At 40.1% G+C, this 23,630-nt stretch overlaps 1 protein-coding gene across 1 annotated transcript in view; it reads right to left on the bottom strand.

Annotated features, from left to right (window-relative positions):
• PGBD1 (piggyBac transposable element derived 1) overlaps window positions 1–23,630 on the bottom strand; it is a 340,888-nt gene that overhangs the window by 300,497 nt on the left and 16,761 nt on the right. The gene's annotated exons all lie outside the window — the stretch shown is intronic.

Genomic DNA, 23,630 nt, shown 5'->3' with positions numbered 1-23,630 from the left:
CTGGCTGCAAATTCTTTTAACTTTTGTTTATCATGAAAGATTTTTATTTCGTTGTCATACCTGAAGCTTAATTTTGCTGGATACAGAATTCTTGGTTGGCATTCATTGTCTTTCAGTGTTTGAAATACATTGTTCCATGACCTTCTTGCTTTCAGTGTCTGTGATGAAAAATCCGTTGTTAACCTTATTGGTTTACCCCTGAATGTAATCTGTCTCCTTTCTCTTGTAGCTTTTAATATTTTCTCTTTGTTTTGTATATTGGATATCTTCATAACAATGTGTCTTGGCGTTGGTCTACTGTGATTTTGTGTGCTCGGTGTCCTGTATGCATCTTCAATTTGTATATCTGTTTCCTTTTTTATTTCTGGAAACTTTTCTGTAATTATTTCATTCAGCAGGTTACTCATTCCCTTGGTTTGAATCGCTGTACCTTCTTCTATCCCGATGACTCGTAAGTTTGGTTTTTTTATGTTATCCCATAACTCTTGGATGTTTTTCTTGTGATTTTTTTACCAGCCTTTCTGAGTTGGCTAGACTCTTTTCAAGATGATATATTTTGTCTTCATTATCTGATGTTCTGGCTTCTACTTGCTCCACTCTGTTAGTGATACTCTCAATTGAGTTTTTAATTTGGTTTATCGTTTCCTTCATTTCTAGAATTATTGTTTGATTATTTTTATAATCTCTATCTCCTGATAAAGATGCTTAACTTCTTCTTTTATCTGTTTATGTAATTCATTCTCAATGTGTTCTTTCGCTGCTTGAATTTGCTGTCTCGTATCCTCTTTAAGGTTCCATTCCATCTGTCTAAGGTGTTCCTTGAGTTCTTTATATGACCATTTTTCTGATGACTCTAGGTCCTCCTGAATATTTAGGCTGTCCTGCATTGTTTGTACTCCTTTTCTTCCTTGTTTTTTGAAGCTGCTCATGTTACTTCTTGTTCTGTTTGACTGATGAGTTACTGTTTACTCCTATAAATTTATTAGATGCTTGGGAGGAAAGGTATTAGAAGGGAAGGGAAGAAGTCACTAAAGAGAATGAGAGTAAGCAGATAGAATTCAAGGAAGGGGGGATAAGATAATTGAAAAGAAATGAAAAGACAAAAGAAGAAAAAAAATAGGAAAGAAAAAAAGAAAAAAAATAAAAAAAATAAAAAAAATAAAATTAAAATTAGAAGAAAAAAAATTTAAAAAAAATTGTAAAAAAAGAATTTAAAAAAAACAACAAGAAAGAAAATTAAAATGAAAGAAAAACCCAAATCAAAAAAAAAAAGAGAAAAGAAAAAAGAAAAAAAAAACCTAATAAATGCAGTCTTAGAGTTTGATTAACTTATATTCCAGTAGGTGGCGCTGTGCCCACCAGGCCAAGTTTCTCCTGTCAATACGCGGGAACCAATCACTGTGCAGCAGCTCTGCCCAGACTGGGCGAGTCTCCAATCCTGAGTGCCTAGGGCCTCTTCTTGTGTCTAGTCACTTCCCACTTTTCCTCTGGCCAGGCCCCTCTCACGGGTGCCACTCACCACAATACTGGCTACACGCCAGGTCTGCTGCTCCTGGGAGCCCTGTTTTCATGAACGACTGGGCACAGTCTTCCAGTTTGCTATTCCCTCAGACCCTAAGTTTGTAGAGCTTGGGGCTGAGAATCCTCAGCGAATTTTACTTGCCCTCTGGTAGCCACTCCCCCGGTAGCTGGTGCAAGAGACCTCAGCTGTCAGCCCTGGTGGGAGCGGTAGTTCCGAGCCATAGGTCCCACGCCACCTCTGATTCCCTGGGTCTGGCTATCGTGCTCACGGGAGAGCTGGGAGGGGCCCTTAAGGTTTCCCCGATGTGTGGAGAGGGAAGACTAGGGAATTACACACCTGTAGCCGCAGGTTTCAATGAAGTTATCTCCTCCGCCACAGTCTGATGACGTCAGTTCTCTGCCATGGTGGTATCTCTTGCAAATGGCGACAGTTTGTTTCCCTTTGCCGGGCGACCAATGCAACCAACGGGTGGGTCCTCACTGTCTCTCCCAAGCCCCATTTCAAACCTGTGGCCACTACCTATGAAGGCTCGGTAGGCATTTACCTCCATAGGATGAGAAGGGCTGACCAGTTGTTTCAGCCGGATGGATTAGTGCTGAGTCACAGCTGTTTGTCTGCGGTAAGCAGGCGAACGGGAGCTTGAATTCAGCCGATCCGGGCTCAGAGTGTGTTCTGAGAGGCCCAGACTGTTTGCCCCAGATCCACGTCAGCTCAGCATTGCCTAGTGATCCTGAGCAAACAGATGTAGGTTGTTTACGACTCCCTATGCCTGCACAGCTGAAGAGGTCAGAGACTTGATCTCTCTTCGCCCGCCGCCATGTTGGAATCCCATATATCGTCTATTTTAGAGAAGGATCCATATGCTGCTGAAAAGAAAGTATATTCGCTCATTGAAGGATGAAATATTCTATATATGGCAGTTAAGTCTAAGTTATTGATTGCATTATTGAGTTCTGTATTTTCTTTGTTTATCTTTTTTTGGGAGATCTATCAAGTGATGAAAGAGGTGTGTTGAAGTCACCTAAAATTAGTGTGTTGTGGTTTATTTGACTCTTGAACTTGAGAAGAGTTTGTTTGATGAATGTAGATGCCCCATTGTTTTGGGCATATATATTTATGATTGTTGAGTAATTATTTTTAATGGGCAGCTCTACCCTATAAGCACTTGGGAACCACATTGGCAGAACGCCTATTGGAGGAAACTGATAGAATCCTGGAACATCATATGATGTTAGTGGTTGAATGTGAGAGGCTGGGGAGAAAGGGGAAATGCAGGAATTCTGGAGTCAATGAAAGCCTGATGGGAAGGAAGAACTCAAAAAAGAGTAGAGATGAAAGAATGGGAGATACATTGAGTTGCTATTTGGTAGTATAGCATAGTGGTGTAACTATCTAGGTATGTGGCTATGGGTAAATTACTTCTCTTCTCTGAGTCATTGCCGAAAGACATGAATTCTAGGTTCGTGAGAGATATGAGGAGGTGAGGCAATACAGTTTAAACTTATAAATCCATTTGAAGGATGAGTGGGGTGGATGGGAAGAGTGTTAGGAATTGGAAGCAAAGAGTCAGCTATGTATTGTGGAATAGAAGTCTCTGGATGTTTGGGGAGTGGGTATTTTTATATTATATTATATTATAATATTATAACTCCTATAATCCCTAAACATGATCTGAACATGATTGTTATTTCCATTTTTAAGAAAGAGAAACTGAGGTTTAAAGAAGTTAGTTCACTTTCCCAAGTTACACATCTTGTAGGCAGCAGATTTGCCTGCTCTCTGTGCTCCTTAACCACATTTCAGATAATGCCAAAGCCTTCTATTCAGTCATTGATTTGCCTCCAATATTACAGAATTGAGAGCAGAGTTTATTTAGTAATTCTATTGCTAGATATTGAGGTTTGTCCTATTTTTCACCATGTGAAACAGCACTGCAGTGGCAGGTCTTGTACTTTCCTCCTTGAGCACAAGTATAAGAACCATAGCATATGTACATTTCTAAAGTTTTTATTGCAGAGAATTTAAAACACTGATGAAAGTTGAAAGAAAAAAAAATGACCTGAATGTGTCCATCCGCCTTTAACAGCTTGCAACTCATAATCAGTCTTCATATATACTCCCACCTAACTCTTCCTTCCCTAATTTTGAGGCAAAACTTAAGATATACTATTTGACCTATAAATACTTCAGTATATGTCACTAACAAATACAATCCCTTTGTAAAACAGTCATAGTATTTTTATCACCTAAAAAATTAGGTTATTCCCTTTATGCAATAGGAGTTAAATTTCCAGTTCTTATAAACACCTTAAAAAAAACATATTTGGCTGGGTGTGGTGCTCACCTGCAATCCTAGTGGCTTGGGAGGCTGAGGCAGGAGAATCACAAGTTCAAAGCCAGCCTCAGCAACAGTGGAGGGCTAAGTAATTCAGTGAGACCCTGTCTCCAAATAAAATACAAAACAGGGCTGGGGGTGTGGCTCAGTAGTTGAGTGCTCCTGAGTTTAATCACTGACCCCCCCCCAAAAAAAAACACATTTGTTTAGTTTAAATCAGGCTTTCTCATAATGTCCTCAGAGAGTGCTTGGCTGATATATCTAGTCTCTTTCGTTTTTGGGTTTTTTTTTTGTTTTGTTTTTGTGGTTGCTGAGGATTGAACCCAGGGCTTCACACATGAAACAAGCATTATATAACTGAGCTGCACCCCCAGCCTTATCTTGTCTCTTTTTAGGTTTCTGCTTCATTTTTTTTTCTTTTCCCCATTTCATTGTATTTGTTGTGGGTGGAGATGTTTATCCTATAGTTGTTCATTGTCCCTATTACCTATGAATTGGTAGTTCATAAGAATGAACAGATTAATCTAGAGCCTTGATCAAATTCAAGTTCAAGTTTTGGGCAAGATCATTGTATTGTGGTGTTGTGTTCTTCCTTGAATAAGGAAGGTCTGGTTTCTTTTTGTGGTGTTAGCATTTGTTGTTGTGATGAATCCAGCCTAATTCCATCTTAAGATTGGGAGCCAGCTCATCACAAAGTCATAAAAAGTTAATTTCTGTTTCACTATAAATTACTGTGATTTCTAAACTTGCTTGGAATGCCTTCCCATGCCTTGAACTCTCCCATGCCTGGCTTTCCCTGACCAGATAACAACCCTCTCTGAAACCTTAGAGGCACCTCATAAATCCTGGTATTGGGACCTAAATTTACTCTCTAACTTGAAATGTTGAACCATTTAGATAATTAACCTACTATCTTCCTTTGTATTATGTTTGTCAAAATCTTGTTATCTATAAGTTCTCAAGACACCCCCCTTTTGAAACTTTTTGTGTCATCATACCATGCTCCTAGAGAGCTGGGGTACTATAGGGAGAGCCAGTCTTGGCCGGTCGGAATTACAAGCTTGCTTTAATTTGATTTAAAATTGGAGTTAGTAGTCTTTTCTTTGCATTGTGGTTTAACAGTTGAAGAATATCTCTATCCATTATTCAGAATGAATGTCAAATCATGATATTCTAATTATATCATTTATTATTCAGTAAAATACACTTATTATTGTCGCTATTTATTTATGTGTTCTAAATCAAATTGCAGTCATTATCTTTACTGGAGCTCAGATTTTCCCATCTTCAAATGGGAAGCTCTTCAAGTTGGCATTTATAGTTAGGCATTTCCTTGCTTTATGGTGTGGCAAAATGTTTTTAGGCTCATGTCACACATTTCTTGCCTCAGATCTCAATTCAGCTATTTCTCCCAGGATCCCTGAAGACTTTTTGGAGAAATGAAATTTCAAAATGATAAATTGGGTGCCAGATAAAGCTCATTGCTTATCTGGTTATTGTTTCTAAGCTTTTCCAGTAGTGTGTGTGTGTCGGGGGAGCTTTTTCAGTTGTGTGTGTGTGTGTGTGTGTGTGTGTGTGTGTGTGTGGTCTTCCTGCCTCCAATTGGACTACAGTGTTTTTATTTTTCTCTTACTTTTGTGTCTTCTCTGGTACTAATTATCTATTGCTGTGAACAAGTTATCTCAAAACTTGTTAGTTTAAAATGATGCTCTGATATGTCAAGAGCTTTGTAATGTTTTGAACAACCATTAAAAAAAAGAAAAAAAATAAACTTCACAGTTATTAAAAAACAAAAACAAACAAACAATAAAACAAACAAACCAACCAACCCAATGTTCTGGGCATGGTGGTGCATGCCTGTAATCCCAGTGTCTCAAGAGGCCAAAGCAGAGAGATTGCTAGTTTGAGACCAGCCTAGACAATTTAGTGGGATCATGTCTTAAAATAATAATAAAAAAGGGCTAGGAATATTGCCCAATGGTAAAGTGCCCAGGATTCAACCACAGTGTCACTAACTAACTAACTAAATAATTTTTCCATGGGTTTGGGAATCCAGGTGTGGCTCAGGTGGGTCCTCTGCATCAGAGACTGAAATCAAGTGATTAGGGCTGGCATCTTATCTGAAGACTTGAAGACGGGAAGAAAGATCTGCTTTCAAGTTCATGCGGTTGTTGGCAGAATCCCGTTTCTTAGGTGTATGAACACGACTGAGGCTGTCAGTTAATTGCTGGCTATTGGCAAGAGGCAACACCCAGTTCCTTGTCATATAGGCTTCTTTAACATGAGGTTTGCTTCATCAGAACCTCTAAGGGAGAGTATCTGCTAGGAAGATAAGTCAGTTTCTTATAACCTAATCATGGAAGTGGTTTCTCAATCTTGTTGTATTCTATTGTTTAGAAGCAAGTTACTTAAAGGGAGAGAATTATATAAGTTCTCTAAAACTGGGATGTGGGATCATTGGGGGAACATCTTAAAAGATAACTTCTGACACCTTTCTCCTGTGTCAAGAATCCCAGTTCACAAGCCATGTGAATGGCACATGCCTATAATCCCAGGTACTTTGGGAAGCTTGAGTGGGGAGAATAGCGAGTTCAAGGTCAGCCTGAGTGACATAGCAAGACCCAGTCTCAAAAATAATAAATAAAATTAAAAGAAGTTTATTAAAAAATAAAAACAGAAACCTGTTCTCAAAGGCAGTAGGGGATGACAGAATTAAAATATCATACCATAGGGCTGGGGGTGTAGCTCATTGGAAGAGCACTTGCCCAGCATGTACAAGGCCCTAGGTTCAATCTCTAGTACTGAAAATTTAAAAAAAAAATCACATCATATGTGCTTGTAAAATTTTAATACTACCAAAATGTCTTCACATTGGCTATGCCAATTTACATTTCCACCAGCATAGTATGGTTGTTATCCCATTCTCTTCTCCATATTTATATTATCAAACTTTTAAATACTTGTCAAGCTGTTTAGTGTATAATAATATCTTATTTTTATTTTTAATACTAAATATAATGAAATTACATACCTTTTTATATGCCTATTGGAAATTTGCATTCCTCCTCTGTAAATTCTTTTTTTGGCGGGGGTCAGGGAAGTGAACTCAGGGGCACTTGACTATTGAGCCACACCCCCAGCCCTATTTTGTATTTTATTTAGAGACAGGGTTTCACTGAGTTGCTTAGTGCCTCGCCTTTGCTGAGGCTGGCTTTGAACTTGTGATCCTCCTGCCTCAGCCACTCCCCCTCCCCCCCAGCCACTGGGATTACAGCACAGCTTTCTCTTCTGTGAATTCTTTATTCATATTCCTTGGGGTTTTTAATCTTACTAGTGAGTAAAAATTCTTTATATTTTGTATAAATTATAAAGAATTTATCTATCTTGTTGCACACACACACATATTTATCATATATATTTCATTTTTTAAAAAATTGGGACTGAAGACAAGATGTTGAATGATGTAAACCTGCTATTAAATTATTGAGGTTTAGACTATCTGGAAAACTAAGGGACCTCCAAATTGTGACCTAATGTTACCCCTGCAGTCCCTGAAGGGACAAATGAAGCACTGATTCTGTTATGCTCGAATTCGGAACCCCCAAAGACTACCAGAGACCCAAGATTGATGTAAGCAGCAAAGAGGTGTTTATTGCGAGCTAGCTCGGTCCTCCCGCGCACACACACAACAACTGGTGATGCTGAGAGGCCCCGAGCCCAGGGTTTGCAGCACTTTTATACATTCTTTGGAGAGGGCAGGGACTTCACATACATCATAGCAAATCATCACACACCGTGGGAAAATCAAATAACAACTCTAAAACATGATTAGCACATTCACTGGCGGGAACAAGTTGGGTAGGGGTGATTGGTCAGTACAAAAGGGGTATTCATTTGAACTATTGGTTTAAGCCAAGAGGGGTTGGTTTAAGCCAAGAGGGGTGTACAGTGCTTAACTACATGGTTTCCCAATATGTTATCAACCACCATAAACTACTGGGAGGGTCATCTGGCATCCCAGGTATTTCCCTGACTCATGCTGATTGGTGGCTGCTAGGGGGCTGCTATGGGTCCCCACCTAGCCTGACTGAGTCAGAGACACCTGGCGCAGCAGATCTCTCTGTTATTTGTAGATAAATAACTTAGCAGGGTGGGAATGTGCTTAGGAGTGCTCTGTGGGTTTTTCCAAGGACAAAGGCCATGTCCCTTCCTTGGACAGGCTTTGCTCTGAGATAGAGGCTGGTTTTTCAATTCTTTCTTCCCATAAATCCCATGAATTAGGATTTAGCCCTAATTCACATCATAATTTCTAAAGAATAAGGATCCAGCCATCTCCATAAAAGGGATGTAATCCTGAAAAAAATACCTCCAAGGGCATTATAGACACTTTAATCATCCAGCTGTGTAATCCATAAAGGAAAATCAGATTGAAGGAAAATCTCCAAAACCTTGTGCCATTCCAAAGTTTGGTGAAAAGCAGAATCTCTTCTGATGTGGAAGTACTGCCAGCTAAAGACAACTAAGTAATCTTCAGGCTTATTTTTATTGTTTTCCCCCATTCATCAAGATCCTGCTTTATTAATCCTTGATGGCCATTTAATACATATGAAGTATTTATTAGTTTAAAAATGAATGAAGATAGGAGAGCAGAACTAATATCTACCCTTTTCTTTAGAAAACAATTTATTCTGTTTGGCTTTTCTATCATTTGAGTGTGTTTATTTAACCAGTTTAGACAAGAAAGAATTGACTGTATCCCTCACCATAAAAAAGTGTGGATAAGCCCTTTGGAGAATGACCAATATCTTAAGACATTTTTCTATCAGGATATAAATGTCTATACACCATTACATTGTTGCTATGCACAATTCTAGATACAACATGACTCTAGGGCCATACTAAGAATTCTGTGTACTCTCTGATAGACCCAACCTGATCTTTTATTAAAATTGGGAGCCATCTTGCCACAAAGCCATGAAAAGCTAATTTCTGCTTTACTATAAATTACTGCAAATTCTGAACCTGCTTGGAATGCCTGCCCGTGCCTTGAACTCACCCATGCCTGGCTCTCTGACCAGATAGCAGCCCTCTCTGAAACTTTAGTGACACCTCATAAATATTGGCCTTCCCTGGCCAGACAACGACCCTCTCTGAGGCTCTAATGGTCTTCATAAATTCTGATGTTGGGGCCAGCAAAAAAAAAAAAAAAAAAAAAAAATGTAAACTACCATTAGTGTGATGCTTGTCAGAGTTCTGTTATCTGTAACCCCCCTTTTTGTGTAACTTTCTGGGCTATAAAGCTGGGCTGTAGGAAACGTGGGGCTGCTGTTTTGTTCCCGCCGTTTTGGGAGGGAAAGGCAGCCCGGCCGGTTGAAATAATAAGCTTGCTTTAATTTGATTTTAATTGGAGTCAGTGGTCTTTTTTTGCGTCCTGGTCTAACATTTTGGAGTTCCCCAGCGAGATGACCCTGCCCAACCAGATCACAAGACCAGACTGCTGGAAATTCTGAAGCTCCAGGGCTCCAGGGCTCCAGGCTGGAGAGCCACTCTAGGTGGTGCGCAACTTGAGACATTCCAAGGCCTCGGAGTGAGCCTTCGGTCCCCGGAGCACTGCAGTGAACTGCCGCACTAAAACTATTAGCAAGCACCTGGTGGAGGAGGCCTCCATAGGTAAGTGGCACCTTTATAACATCTGGTATCCGGTTAAGGGAGATCTCTTCTGATGACAGAGAGGTGGCCTGGCGAGGCTCACATATACTCCTGTCCGGACAGTAAGGAGAAATCGTTCTGTCTTCTGTTCTGTTCTGTAGGGAATTCCTCTGGAAGGGTAGAGAGGTGCCGACGGGCACGCACACACTCCTACCCCGGAGCTTTAGCAAGACGTTGCATTGCTCCTCTGTTTTTCTGTTTCGGTGCCGGGTTTCTGATTTCTTGTGTTTTGTTCTGTGTTCTACATGTTTTTTGTTTGTTTGTGCATTTTGTTGTGTGATTTCTGTGGTAAAACTTAAGGATATTGGACGTGAAAATGGGTAATAAAGCAAGACAGCCTGACACCCCTTTGGACTGTGTTTTAAGGAACTGCAATGAACTTTACCCCCCTTTGTTAAGCAGGAGGAGAGAAGCCCCTGGCTGGCTGCTGGAGCACACCCACTGCAGAGGGCAATGCCTGCTGGGGATCTAAGAACTGCGTATCTCCCAGGTTAACAAGTGAGACTCCTTTAAAACCCCTTGTCCCTCCAGATCCAGAGAGTCACAACCTTTGGGCAGAGTCCCAGTGTTTCTCCTTTGCTAGCAAAGCAATAAAACTACCTTTTTCTTTTTCTCAAAACCCTGTCCTCATTATTAAATTGGCATTAATTGGCTCTATGGTCAGGAACCGAACTTTCAGTTACAAATTTTGATACCCCCCCCAGAACTTTTTGAGAGCTGACTACTGAAAAGTTAGGAGATGGAGTGTGCTTGGGGTGGAATCCTGTAAGTAAAAGGAGGGACTGAGGGACTCCCAGCAGCTGCCGAAGCCCTGTTGCTTCGGGGACTCCCTCCTTCTTTCCCTGCACTGTAAGGATTATGCCACCTCTGTCTTCTTGAAAAGAGAAAAAGAAAAAGGAGACACTTAATGCAGTAAAGTCGCCATGGAAACCCTTGATTTTATATTTCAGGTTGCCCCTCTGTGAAAACATCTGGTCCCCTTGTGGGGACATCTATGGTGCCACTGGTGTAGGAGATTTTTCTCTTATCTGCTCTGTTTTAAAGGTTTCTGTCTGTCAGCCATAGTCTGGAGCTCCTCTCTGTCTGTCCTGTGTCTTTGTTTCTGACCCTTTAAGACATGTGCAATAGTGTGTTGATATTATAAATTGTTTCTTGGGAATGATCTTGGCTGAATGTGTGTCTAAAAGATGATGTTTTATTGTAACAATCTGGTATCTGAATGGGTTTTTGATGCATTGCACAATGCTGCAGTTAAAAGTTGGGTTTAGGTAATTGTTTAGTTTATGATTTCAGATAATTCATGCCAGAGAACTTAAATACTTAGGATGGAAAACTAAAGAACTCTACTTCCAAGTTGGCAAGTAACTTCCCAATCATTCAGTCTTTTTTTCACCAATTTTGAATTGGGTAGCCTGGGAAAATGTTACTGTATGTACCAGTGCATTAATTTGGACAAGGATAGTAAATCATAGTATGGTATCTGTTGACAAAACAAGATGTAAAGATATAAAATTTTGTGAATTGTATCTTAAACTTGTATCATAATTTTCAACATCGGAACCTAAAAATTATGACTTATGGTTAAAATGCCTTAGGCCTGAGGTGTCTGCTCAAAATAGCAGTTTTTCCCTGCTCCTTCAGACCTCAGCCAGGACTTATGTTGAAATGCAAATGAAAGAAGCCTGCAAGCTCAGTAGGAGACTGATCTGAGGCCTAAAAAAAAAAAAAAAAAAAAAAAAAAAAAGTAAATTGTATGGTATTTACTAATTACTGGCCAGTATTTTTTTTTCTAGGCCTCTTGTTTTTTCCTTAGATTCTGTATTTTTTTGAGCTCTTGATTTTGATCCTACAGACCTAGGTTAATGTTTTTCTGATCAGTTCTATCTTTGACCAACTGTGGAGTTTTTGAAACATTGCAATGGAGATTTCACCTGCGAAAAGCTACAAGGCCTTTACTATTGTTATGTGTGCACACTTTTGTTATGTGTTGTATGTCTATATATACATACGTCCGTATATCATATATATGATATACAAATTAACATATATAAGGAGCACTCATAAAAACAAATTTTAAAAAAATGGATCCAAAGATCTTTAATTCATGTGATTTAAATGGTTCAATTTAAATTGGATAAACAGATAAAAATAAATGTCTTTAAATTTAAGCTTACAAGTTTTTCTAGGTGTTCAGAAAAACTCATAAAATATTAATGTCTATAAAATGTCTAATATGCCTTGGTTCTAGGACTTTTCCTTCAACAAAAAAATGGTTTACACTGTTCAATACATTTGTCTAATATTTTGATAAATAAGTAAAGTAAATTTGATATGGGATTACTCATTCATGAGTACTTTTGTTAGATATCTGATTGATTTACTAAGGTCTGTATAAGTTTGTACTAAAGTCTGTATAAGATTGTAAAGATCAGTCATGTGTTAAAGAGACAAAAATTTCTTAAAACATAAGTTTACCCATAACATTGTGTTTATTAAGTTTTATTTTTTTCTAGAGCAAGCAACCATAAAAATTAAACAACTGGTTAAATAAGAACTGTTATTTTAGAGCACTGTACTGCCATTTCTTTAAAAGCTAAACTTGGTTAATGTAGAAACATCAATGTAATTGTGATGCTATTAATGTGCTCATATCTTCCAGGTATACAAGTCTGTAAGGTAGAAACTTTGAAAGAGCATTATATCAAGCTGGTGTTCGGAAGTTGTATGGTAAAAAATATACTGGGGATCTATTTACCTGTTATCAATAAGATATGTAAAGTTTTGTTACTTCTTACATTGGGGAACAATTTAAATGTATTTTTAAGTTAATGAGAGCCTAATCTATGTAAAGGTTAAAAACTTTCAGCCTTTCTTTAATTCATGTTTTAAATGTGATATCATATGGTGTTAGCTAATGTTCATGTGACCTCAAACAATTTATGTAAACTTTGTAAAATGATAATTAAAAATACAAAGATCAGCTTTATAACTAAAACACTTAAGATTTATAAAGAGCCCTGCCTTACCTGAGATGAGGCTCTGTGTCCCATCTTACTACATGTGAGAATGACTATGAAAACAGTAGGCCAGATTTTAGTTCATTTAAAGTTATGTTCAAAAGTTTGGTGGGTTTTTTTTGGTTGTTTTTTTTTTCTGTCAAGATTACTAGGATCTCAAACAGGGGATATAATGTATAACTCAGCCAAAAATTCAGGGTAGCTGTTACACGAACTAAGTGTTTTTACTCTTGTTAATTTTATTTTGTAATTTCCTTATAAGTGATCTAAAGATTCCCTGTTAGTGTTTTACAGAAGTGTTGCTTTAAGAACACAACATGGGTTAGTTTGAGATAATAAGCCATCACCTACAAGACAGATAGGATAATACAAATCCCAATTAATAAAAAGATGAATAATTATAAAGTTATAGACATTAAAGCCCAGTACTCTTAATATAAGGCTGTTAAAATTTATTTGCTGGATGTTTAAGATTAAGTTTTAAAATTAAAGTTAAATTAAAAGGGCCAGAAAAACCAATATTTGGCTCTTGCCCTCTGAGTCAGTCTGAATCCAGGGAACAGGGGACTTCTCTAAAGAGCTTTGCAACTCTGGGCCACATAACCTCCCGATCAGGGAGACTAATGAGACCACTGGAGAACAGAAAGCCAATCAGTGCATTTGCTATGAAGAGGAGAGTCATCAGAGAAGGGAGACATCCCTGGTGCTTCCGAGGGAAGCCACATGGTCAAGCAAGACCTAGACCCATCCTAGTGCAAATGGCACTAGCAGAACTGAGAAGTTTCCCCAGGAATGACTCCCATAAAAGCTCAGCTGACTGTTAACAATAGATAGAAACAAAAGTCAGTTTGACTGCTTCATCTTAAACACTTAGCAAAGACAGTTAAAACCAAAATACAGCCATTCCTGGGCATTTTAAATAATAATAATGATGATAATAATAATAATAATTATTATTATTTTTATTATTTAAGGTATACACTTTATGTTAGCCTCCCAAAATAAGTAAGACTGGAGGCTACAAAGAAGGATTCTCAGACAGAAATGCCTGATAACTATAAAAAGAGACTATCAAGAGAAGCTGCCAGAGACAGAAGTTTTTAGTTTAAGGCCTACAGATATTCCTAACCTACACAGGTAGGCTTCATGTTTGCTAGTATGATTATCCAGCCCTGAGTAACAGAATTAAAGGTTTCTCTATTAGACACAGAGCCCATACTAGTAAAAGAATTTTGCAAGATCAGATAACATTAAATTATTAAACTGTATCTTATGGGGAAGGACATCTGTAACACTAAAAGTTAAATGTTATGCTTACAGTCCTGATAACTGGAGATGTTAAAGCCTGGTGAGGGAACTTCTATACAGTGACACGTTCCAGCTGCTGCAACATTTACTCAGTACTCATGGTTTTTGTTTCTCTCATAGAAGCACCCATCCCCAGATGACTTTACAACCTGTTCTTCCCCAACCAGACTTCAAACCGAACTGACTTCTAAAAGGCAACTCATGTCCCTCAACTGACTTCTAAAAGGCAACTCATGTCCCTCAACTGACTTCTAAAAGGCAACTCATGTCCCTCACACTGTGCCCCCTCACGTCACCCTCTCTCAGCTCAGAAGAAGCCAAAATGAGTGACGCCTCTCTTCTTACAACAATGGAGCCAAAAATAAATAGACTATCAATATAAGTAATTAATTAAGTCAGGTAAAATCAGGGAGACCGGTTTCTAAAAATTTAGAGACTGTTACCTGAGGGATTAAAATTCCCTCAGTGCTCTTCCCCTACCCTATCAAAGATTTGAAAGGGACACATAAGGAAAGGGGGGAATGATAGACCCAACCTGATCTTTTATTAAAATTGGGAGCCATCTTGCCACAAAGCCATGAAAAGCTAATTTCTGCTTTACTATAAATTACTGCAAATTCTGAACCTGCTTGGAATGCCTGCCCGTGCCTTGAACTCACCCATGCCTGGCTCTCTGACCAGATAGCAGCCCTCTCTGAAACTTTAGTGACACCTCATAAATATTGGCCTTCCCTGGCCAGACAACGACCCTCTCTGAGGCTCTAATGGTCTTCATAAATTCTGATGTTGGGGCCAGCAAAAAAAAAAAAATGTAAACTACCATTAGTGTGATGCTTGTCAGAGTTCTGTTATCTGTAACCCCCCTTTTTGTGTAACTTTCTGGGCTATAAAGCTGGGCTGTAGGAAACGTGGGGCTGCTGTTTTGTTCCCGCCGTTTTGGGAGGGAAAGGCAGCCCGGCCAGTCGAAATAATAAGCTTGCTTTAATTTGATTTTAATTGGAGTCAGTGGTCTTTTCTTGCATCCTGGTCTAACACTCTCCTTCAAAGTTAGATGGCTCTCATGTTAACCCTGGCCTTTCTTGGCAGAGGCTCTCTGTTCTAGGTGCCTCCCTAAAGGCAAGAAGCAAGGTACAGAACACAGCACCAAAGAAAGAAAAGAACATTAAAAGACCTTTTTTGATGGCTGTTTCTTTCCATGAACTTGGAATGAGAGAATAACCAGGGCTTATTCTGCTTGAAGAATCTCCTTTGCTAATTATAGCTTTCCCTCTCATTTCCTCAGTTTTGTTACTGACTCAGGAGATTCTTAGGAAAGGGTAAACATGGTGGCCATATTCAGGTGTTATCTGTTAGACCACGACGCAAGAAAAGACCACTGACTCCAATTAAAATCAAATTAAAGCAAGCTTATTATTTCGACCGGCCAGGCTGCCTTGCCCCTCAAAATCGTGGGAGCCAAGGACAGCGGCGAGGCTTCTTTGTGGCCCAGTTTTATAGCCCAAAAAGTTACACAAAGGGGGGTTACAGATAACAACACTCTAAGGAGCATAACACAAGTTTACATTTTTGCTGGCCCTGGTGTCAGAATTTATGGAGATCTTTAGAGACTCAGAGAGGGTCGTTATCCGGCCAGGGAAGGCCAGAATTTATGAGGCGTCACTAAAGTTTAGGAAAGGGTTGTTATATGGTCAGGGAAAACCAGACATGGGTGAGTTCAGGGCACGGGCAGGCATTCCAATCAGCTTTACAACATCAACTAATGGCCAGGCCATACAGACATCCTGATATTTTTACAGAAAACAGATATGAATCCTTCATAACTTGTGACAAGCTGGCTTCTGATCTAATGAGATAACTAGGCTAGGTATATCATTATCAGGGGAAGATAGTAGAATATACAGGAAGGCCCTTGGTGAATATACTACTTGTTACAGTTTAGATATGAGGTATTCCCCAAAAGCTTATGTATTAGACAATGCAGGAATTTTCAGAGGTGAAATGACTGGGTTATTAGAGTCTTAACTTAGTGGATTACTCTATCTATGTGGATTTATTGGGCAGTACCTATAGGCAGGTAGTATGTGGTTGGAGGAAATAGGTCACTGGGGGGGGTCTGTCTTTGGGGTTTATATATTGTCCCTGGTGAGTGAAGCTGAAGCCAGATTTAAAGTTAGGTAGTCAGTGTAGTTAGGTAAATCAGGTCTAATATCGAGTAAGATCTAAAATGGAGGCCATGTTGAGAATGAATTCTGGGAAAGCAGGACAACTCATGGAATGTTAATGAAGTCTGGGAAAAGCCCAAGGCCCAGAGCCCATCCCAAAGAATGTTAATGAACAGCCCCCAGCAAACTTGAAGATGCTGACTCAGAAGTCCTTCCTACCCAGATTACTTCTTTGGCCCACCTGTGTCCCACCCCTCGGGCCTTCCCACCTACATTCCATCACTGAAAGAACTATAAAAAGGGGAAACAACCACACTGAACTGCTTTCCTTTGCCAATGACCTTCTGCACATCACCTCGGGCCTAGAACTATCAAGCAGTCCATGTATGGACTGAACCTCTGAACAGTGAGCCTCAAAATGAACTTTTTCTTCACTTTAAGATGTTCTTGCCAGGTATTTTGGTTACAGTGATGAAAAATCTGACTAAAACAACACTCTTGGATTTGGTACAACTGTGGCAACTACCACCATAGCACCTTGCCAGAAACTAAGATCATCATAAGACTATATCTACATTTTAACCAATTCTACTTGGAACACTGCCTCTTGCAACATCTTAGGCTGGAAATCTACATCTTTATCACCTTGTAATGAGTACTTGGCTCTTGTACCACCTCATCTTGCTCACTTCACCTTCTGAATTTTCTTCTCTAATCTTTTCCCAAATCTACTTCTGCATTACATATCTAGCACTTTACCCTCTCCGAGCATTTTCCTAGCTATGATCTTTCGTATGTGTGCATGTGTTAGGGATTAAACCCAGGTCTTCACATGTGCTAAATTCTACCACTGATTTATGTGCCCAACTCCCTAGCCATACATTCATTTATTCCTAGGCCTCTGACCCAAAGTGGAAAGGAGAAAGCAAGCTGTTTAATGTCTCATTCTTAGCCCTCTTGCACTTGACAAATCCCAGATCTCCCATGCATATCCTTACCTTCTCAGCAAACTTGTTTTAGATGCAAACTTGTGGATCTGCACCTCAAAGCCCAAATTATCATAAAAGCCTCCATTCTACCAACCTTTACTTGATGCCTCCATTTTTCCCCAGGTGAAACTATTGTATACTATTTTATTTCCTTTTCAACCAGGTGGCTCCTCTTCTCAACCTGGGGCTTCTTTAATAAGCCCAGGATGTGGCAAAAAGAAATCATCAGCAAACCATCTCCATATTTTTAAAATTCCTTTTTGTCCCTACCACAGATGCCATAGCATTTATTGGCTTGAGGCCATTTGTGGTTTTCTGATTTTAGTTCAGTGACTAGTTGTTCTGGCATCTGTGTTGAAGGGAATTATTTAATATGCCTCATTTAAGCATGTATATTTGATAGCTGGGAGTGGTGATACACACCTGCAATCCCAGCAACTCAGGAATCTGAAGTAGGAGCATCACAAGTTTGAGGCCAGCCTGGGAAACTTAGTGAGATACTATCTCAAAATAAAATAAAAAGGACTGGGAATGCAGCTCAGTGATAGAGGGCCATTGTGTTTAATTCCCAGTTCTTTAAAAAAAAAAAAGAAAGAAAGAAAGAAAGAAAAGAAAAAAGAAAAGCATGGCTATCCAGAAGGTAGTTAACAGGTCAGCTGGGAATAATAATTCATAAATTTTAAAACTTAGATTTTATGATGTTATACATACATGTTAGTGATTAGGGATTTTTTTTTAAAGTCAATTTTCTTTGTTCCACAGGCTAAGACAAAGTCAAGATCCAGAGTTCTGCTTCAGTAGAATATTTTTGCCCTTTATTATTACAAACTCATTGCTGCCTGTCTCTAGTTACCACTAATCATTTGACTAGAAGAACATACAGTGTATATAGTAGGCCACATCTATGAACCTCTCAGGCCAGTGCTTTATCTTTGACAGAAGAAACAAAGTTTTCCATTGTCTCATTGTCTCAGGAATGTCTACAATCCCTGTAGATCTCTACAGCTTGCTTATCAGGTAACTTAGGAAATGCTTTTGAAACATCTTGAGTTTGTAGGTCTACTAGCTTCTGTGTAGTCTGCCCTTATGAGGGTGAGAAACTGATGTGACTCCATTTTTTTAAATAAATTAATAACAGCAGCTTCTACCTCAAGGCCTGTCCTAAGAAAGGGGGAAAGACCCTTGTCTTTGGAAAAACCCACAGAGCCTTTCTAGGCACATACCCACCCCGCTGAGTTGTTTGTCTGCAAATAACAGAAAAAATATGTGGCACCATGTGTCCCTGACTCAGTTAGGCTAGGTGAGGACCCATAACAACCCCCTAGCAACCACCAATCAGCATGAGACAGGGAAAATACTTGGGATGCCAGATGACCCCCCACTAGTTTATGGTGGTTGATAACATGTTGGGAAACCATGTAGTTCAGCACTGTACACCCCTCATGGCCTAAACCAATCAATTCAAAGGAATCCCCCTCTTGTACTAACCAATCACCCCTACCCAACTTGTTCCCGACAATGAATGTGCTAATGAATGTTAGGAGTTGTTGTTTGATTTTACCTTGGTATGGAATGATTTGCTGTGTGATGTTGTGACACATAGAGTATGCCCCAAGACCTATAAAATCTCACTGAATAAAGGACCAGGACTGGGCTGGGGGTGTGGCTCAAGTGGTAGTGCGCTCACCTGGCATGCGTGCGGCCCGGGTTCGATCCTCAGCACCACATACCAACAAAGATGTTGTGTCCGCCGAGAACTAAAAAATAAATATTAAAAAATTCTCTCTCTCTCTCTTAAAAAAAAAAAAAAAAAAAAAAAAAAAAGGACCAGGACTCACTCCCTGGGACCGCTGTGTTAGAAACGGTTGTAAGTCCAGGCTTGAGCTTGCAATAAAGACTCTTGTGTTATCTTGCTTATCAGGTAAGATAATTGGGGTCCCACAAATCTGGCATTACAAGGCTTCCTCTTCACCCTGGCTGCTTTTGTTGAAGTTCTCTTGATGTTCTCCAGCCATATTGTAAGGTCAGGCAATGTCGACAACCAAAAGGAGGCAGATTTTAAAAGGCTGCTGAATGAAGCTTTAATGAGATTTCGCTCGGGGCAGAACTCTATGAGACCCACACAGTAGATAATAGGGTCTGAGGAGAAACCCTGTGAGGGCTCAACTGGACTGGAATTTTATGGGGCTTAGGGCAGGAAGGGAGGGCTTGGGACAGGAAAAGGGATTTTTAGAGTCCTTTGTCCTTCTAAGGTTGGTCAGGGGTAGCTGGCTAGGATCCAGGATTGGCCAGGAGACCCCACTGACTGACAGGTGGTCCCGTTAGTGCCCGATTGGTGTTTCTTTTGCACAGTGTGGGCTGGCTGGTGCTTTGTTCCTAAGTCACTGCCATCAACCTGACACATATGACATACCCCATTCTTTACTTCCTAGCAATCTTCCTTCATTTTGCCAAACAGGCTCTTTATGTTCTTCGTTCTTTGATACCTGCCACAACTATGGGATTGCTTGGCACCTCTTCTGGCACATAATACCACTGCTGACATCCACAACAGTCTTCTTTTTAAATGCCATATTTTATCCAGTAAGTCCCTTTTCTATGGCTTCCAAATCCTAAGGCCATGTTGGTATCCTCTTCTCTTCAGAATAGCTTATCTCCAGTCCTTTGGAGATCATTCTTCCTGTCTGAACATTTACCAAACCTCCTTACTGTTAGATGCAAGAAAAGACCACTGACTCCAATTAAAATCAAATTAAAGCAAGCTTATTATTTTGACCGGCCGGCTGCCTTTCCCACCCAAAACCGCGGGAACAAGACAGGACCCGTATCTTTCCTGCAGCCCAGATTTATAGCCTAGAAAGTTACACAAAGGGGGGTTTACAGACAACAGAACTCTGAGGAGCATAACACTAATGGTAGTTTACATTTTTGCTGGCCCTGACATCAGAATTTATGAAGGTCATTAGAGCCTCAGAGAGGGTCATTTTCTGGCCAGGGAAGGCCAAGATTTTCGAGGTGTCACTAAAGTTTCAGAGAGGACTGCTATCTGGTCAGAGAGCCAGGCATGGGTGAGTTCAAGGCACGCCAGGCATTCCAAGCAGGTTCAGAATTTGTAGTAATTTATAGTAAAGCCAAAATTATCTTTTCATGGCTTTGTGTGGAGATGGTTCCAATTTTAAGAAAAGATCAGGTTGGGTCTACCACTTACCAAGCCTGGATCACTTTTCTGTTTGTTTCTCCTCTGGAGCTTCAGTCTAAAGCAGTCTAAAGCAGAGAGGGGCCCTGGCAGTCTTTGTCAACACTCAAGCTTACTATTATTTCATCTGATTAATTCTGTCCTTATCCAATATGGGGAAGGGTTGACAAATTTCTTTTGTATTACAGATAAAAAATCCAAAGTTGAAAAAGTTCTAATAAAAGAAAAAGGAGCTGGCCTTAGAGTAGGAAACACCTGAAGAAGTGAAACTCCCTTAATCCCATGCGCTCCTCATTTCAGAGTTCCAAATGCCACAGAAGCAGTCAATGGGCAAATTCACAAGGAAAAAAATGAGGTCCACGTGTGTGGTGTGTAGGAAAGGCCTTATCCAATCCTGGGACCTCCAAATCCACTGAGCATACACCTGGTGGGTGGCAAGGGGGGGCCGGGGCGGGGAGCCACATTGGTGTGCTAGTGGATTGGTATCCACTGGTGCAGCCTCCAGCCAAATTCAGCGCCTGCGCTAGCTCAGCGACACCAACCCTTTCTACTGCAAGCTGCACCCTACAGGGCCAACAAGACTTCTTGTGGCAGGTGGCTAGGCTTCCACCATTCGGGCTCCAGCACCTACCTGTATGGTTAAAAACGCTGGGCTGGGCTTCTGCGCACGGGCGGTACCCTTCTCAGTGGCGACCTCTTGCTGCAACCCTTCTGCTTATGAAGAGCATTCAACACTCTTTTGAGGACTGCGGTAGGCCAGTTGTCAGGGCTACAAACTTGTCCAGCACTGGCGGGAACACAAGGATGAGGGCCTTAGGAGTGCTAAGAGCAGCCAAACCAGAGTCCACATAGGCGAGAGGCCCTATCACTGTGGAGATTAGCAACAGTTTTGGGGTCAGATCAACGCTTCCTAAGTACAACTGTCCCTTCACCCCCACCTCACCCACACAAAATCAAGGAGCCAGGTGTGATGCACATCTGTAATCTCAGTGATTGGGAGGCGGAGGTAAGAGGATCAGAAGTTCAAGGCCAGCCTCAGTAATTTAGTGAGAATCTCAGGAACCTAGCAAGATCCTATCTCAAAATTAATAAATAAAAGGGTTAGGATGTAGCTCAGTGGTAAAGTGCATTGGGCTCAAGCCCCAATACCTAAATAAAGAAAGAATGTCAATTTAAAAAAAATGCTATGTGGTCTTCCTGCCTTAGCCTCCAGAGAGGCTAGGATTAAAGGCATGCAACACCATGCTGGGCCATAAATTAGAACAATAGATGAATCAATAAAAGAAGAAGTGAAGAGCTTAATTATTATTCCAGGAGTGCAGCGAGTACAGTGAAAACCAATTATGTCTTTGTTCAGAGCCCATTTTTATTACTTGCATTAGTCATATACCTGTTACTAAAACTATAACTAAAACAGTCCTGGAGGCTACATTGACACTTAGATAAGCCCTACCTTGAAGATAAATTGTAGTTGTACATGCAAGATAGCTATAGATTTAGTTAGCCTGATAACTCTAGTAAATATATCCTGGAGAAAAACTTTATATAGTTGTATTTGGCACTTTCTTCTTCTGAACTCTGACTTTTAACCTTAAAAACCCACTGTGGTGAAGAAGTTACATATTTACATGGGATTTTCCCTTAATGACAGGGGAGTGAAACTACAGTAAAGAACTTTACACAAAATTTTTATTTAAAATAATAAAGAAAATATTTACTCTTGAGTGTGGGTCTTATTTCAGAATGTATACGCAAAAAAGGCAAACCAGTTTGATCCTAATTTTGTACCCAATTATTGATAATCAGAGAATTCCTAATCAGATACCTCCATGCTGAGAATCCTGAATTAGATCTTTCAATGTGAGAGATACAGGAAACCTGATCCTAGTCCTGCCTTACAGTAACTATGGTGACTCAGTGGAATAGTTCCTTGGTGCTAGCCAGATTACTTAAAGTAACTTATCTTTTCCCTGGTGCTGGAGATTGGATCCAGGGCTTCACATATGTAAATATTCTATTGAGAAACTTCTGTGACTCCATTTTTGAGAAACCAGTCTCTACCTCAGAGCAAAGCCTGTCCAAGGAAGGGAGCGTGACCCTTGTCCTTGGAAAAACCCACAGAGCACTCCTAAGCACATACCCACCCTGCTGAGTTGTTTGTCTACAAATAAGAGAGATCTGCGGCACCAGGTATCCCTGACTCAGTTAGGCTAGGTGAGGACCCATAGCAACCCCCTAGCAGCCACCAATCAGAATGAGACAGGGAAAATACCTGGGATGCCAGATGACCCCCCCACAGGTTTATGGTGGTTCATAACATGTTGGGAAACCATGTAGTTTAGCACATACATCCCTCGTGGCCTAAACAATCATTTCAGAGGAATCCCCCTACCCAACTTGTTCCCTCCAGTGAATGTGCTAATCAATGTTAAGAGTTGTTGTTTGACTTTCCCTCGATGTGAAATGATTTGCTGTGTGATGTTGTGACGCATAGAGTATCCCCCAAAACCTATAAAATCTCACTGAACAAAGGGCCAGGACTCACTCCCTGGGACCTCTGCATTGGAAACGGTTGTGAGCCCAGGCTGGAGGTGCAATAAAGACTCTTGTGTGATTGCATCGGATTCAGCTCCTAGAGGTCTATTGGGGTCCCACAAATCTGGCATTACACTATCACTGAGCTATACCCTAACCCCTAATAGTTTAAAATTACCATTTGTCTTCACCATCTCTCACCCCAAGTTTCCCATCAAGGTTAATACCATACTCAACTCAAATCTGTCCCTTTCTAAAGTACATTTTAAAGATAAAGCTATTTATTTGGATTTCTAAGTTATCCCATGAAGTTGAAGTGAACAAGTATCCTGAATAGTAATAGCAAATAACTTTAGGTCCTGTTTTGGTTGCAGAGAGATTTTCTGGATGTTTATTTTCTAGTAATAGACATGTACTGAATAAAAATAACCATGTAAGGTAGTATTGGATATGCACCACAAAAGAGGTATGGAGAGAAGTATCACAGGTGTTGAGCTTAATGGGCAGAGTATACAAAGTGATCATTATTCTGCAAGAAACTTTGGAAAGTCCTTTTCTAAGGCAACAGTCTCATAATTACAAAGGTGTTGAACTTCTGCAAGGTGATTTTTTGTGGGTAGATGCTTATAGATACCAGAAATGTTGAAGAATATATCATGAAGAAACAAATTACAGGAAATACTGAACTTACACTTTAAGCAGCTTGTGTGGAATAGGTCAATCTGTGACTCTGTGACACATAGTTTACACTTCCATCACAAACTATGCACACAACAGAAATTCCTGTTGAGAGAAGGCTGGGGAGGGGCCCTGTGCTTGTTCTCTGTCTAGCTGTGACTGTCTGAGGTGGCAGGGCT

This window comes from Spermophilus citellus, assembly GCF_964194105.1.
Source record: "Spermophilus citellus genome assembly, chromosome: 5".
NCBI classification, from domain to species: Eukaryota; Metazoa; Chordata; class Mammalia; order Rodentia; family Sciuridae; genus Spermophilus; species Spermophilus citellus.
This window is presented reverse-complemented; position numbering and strand designations above follow the sequence as displayed.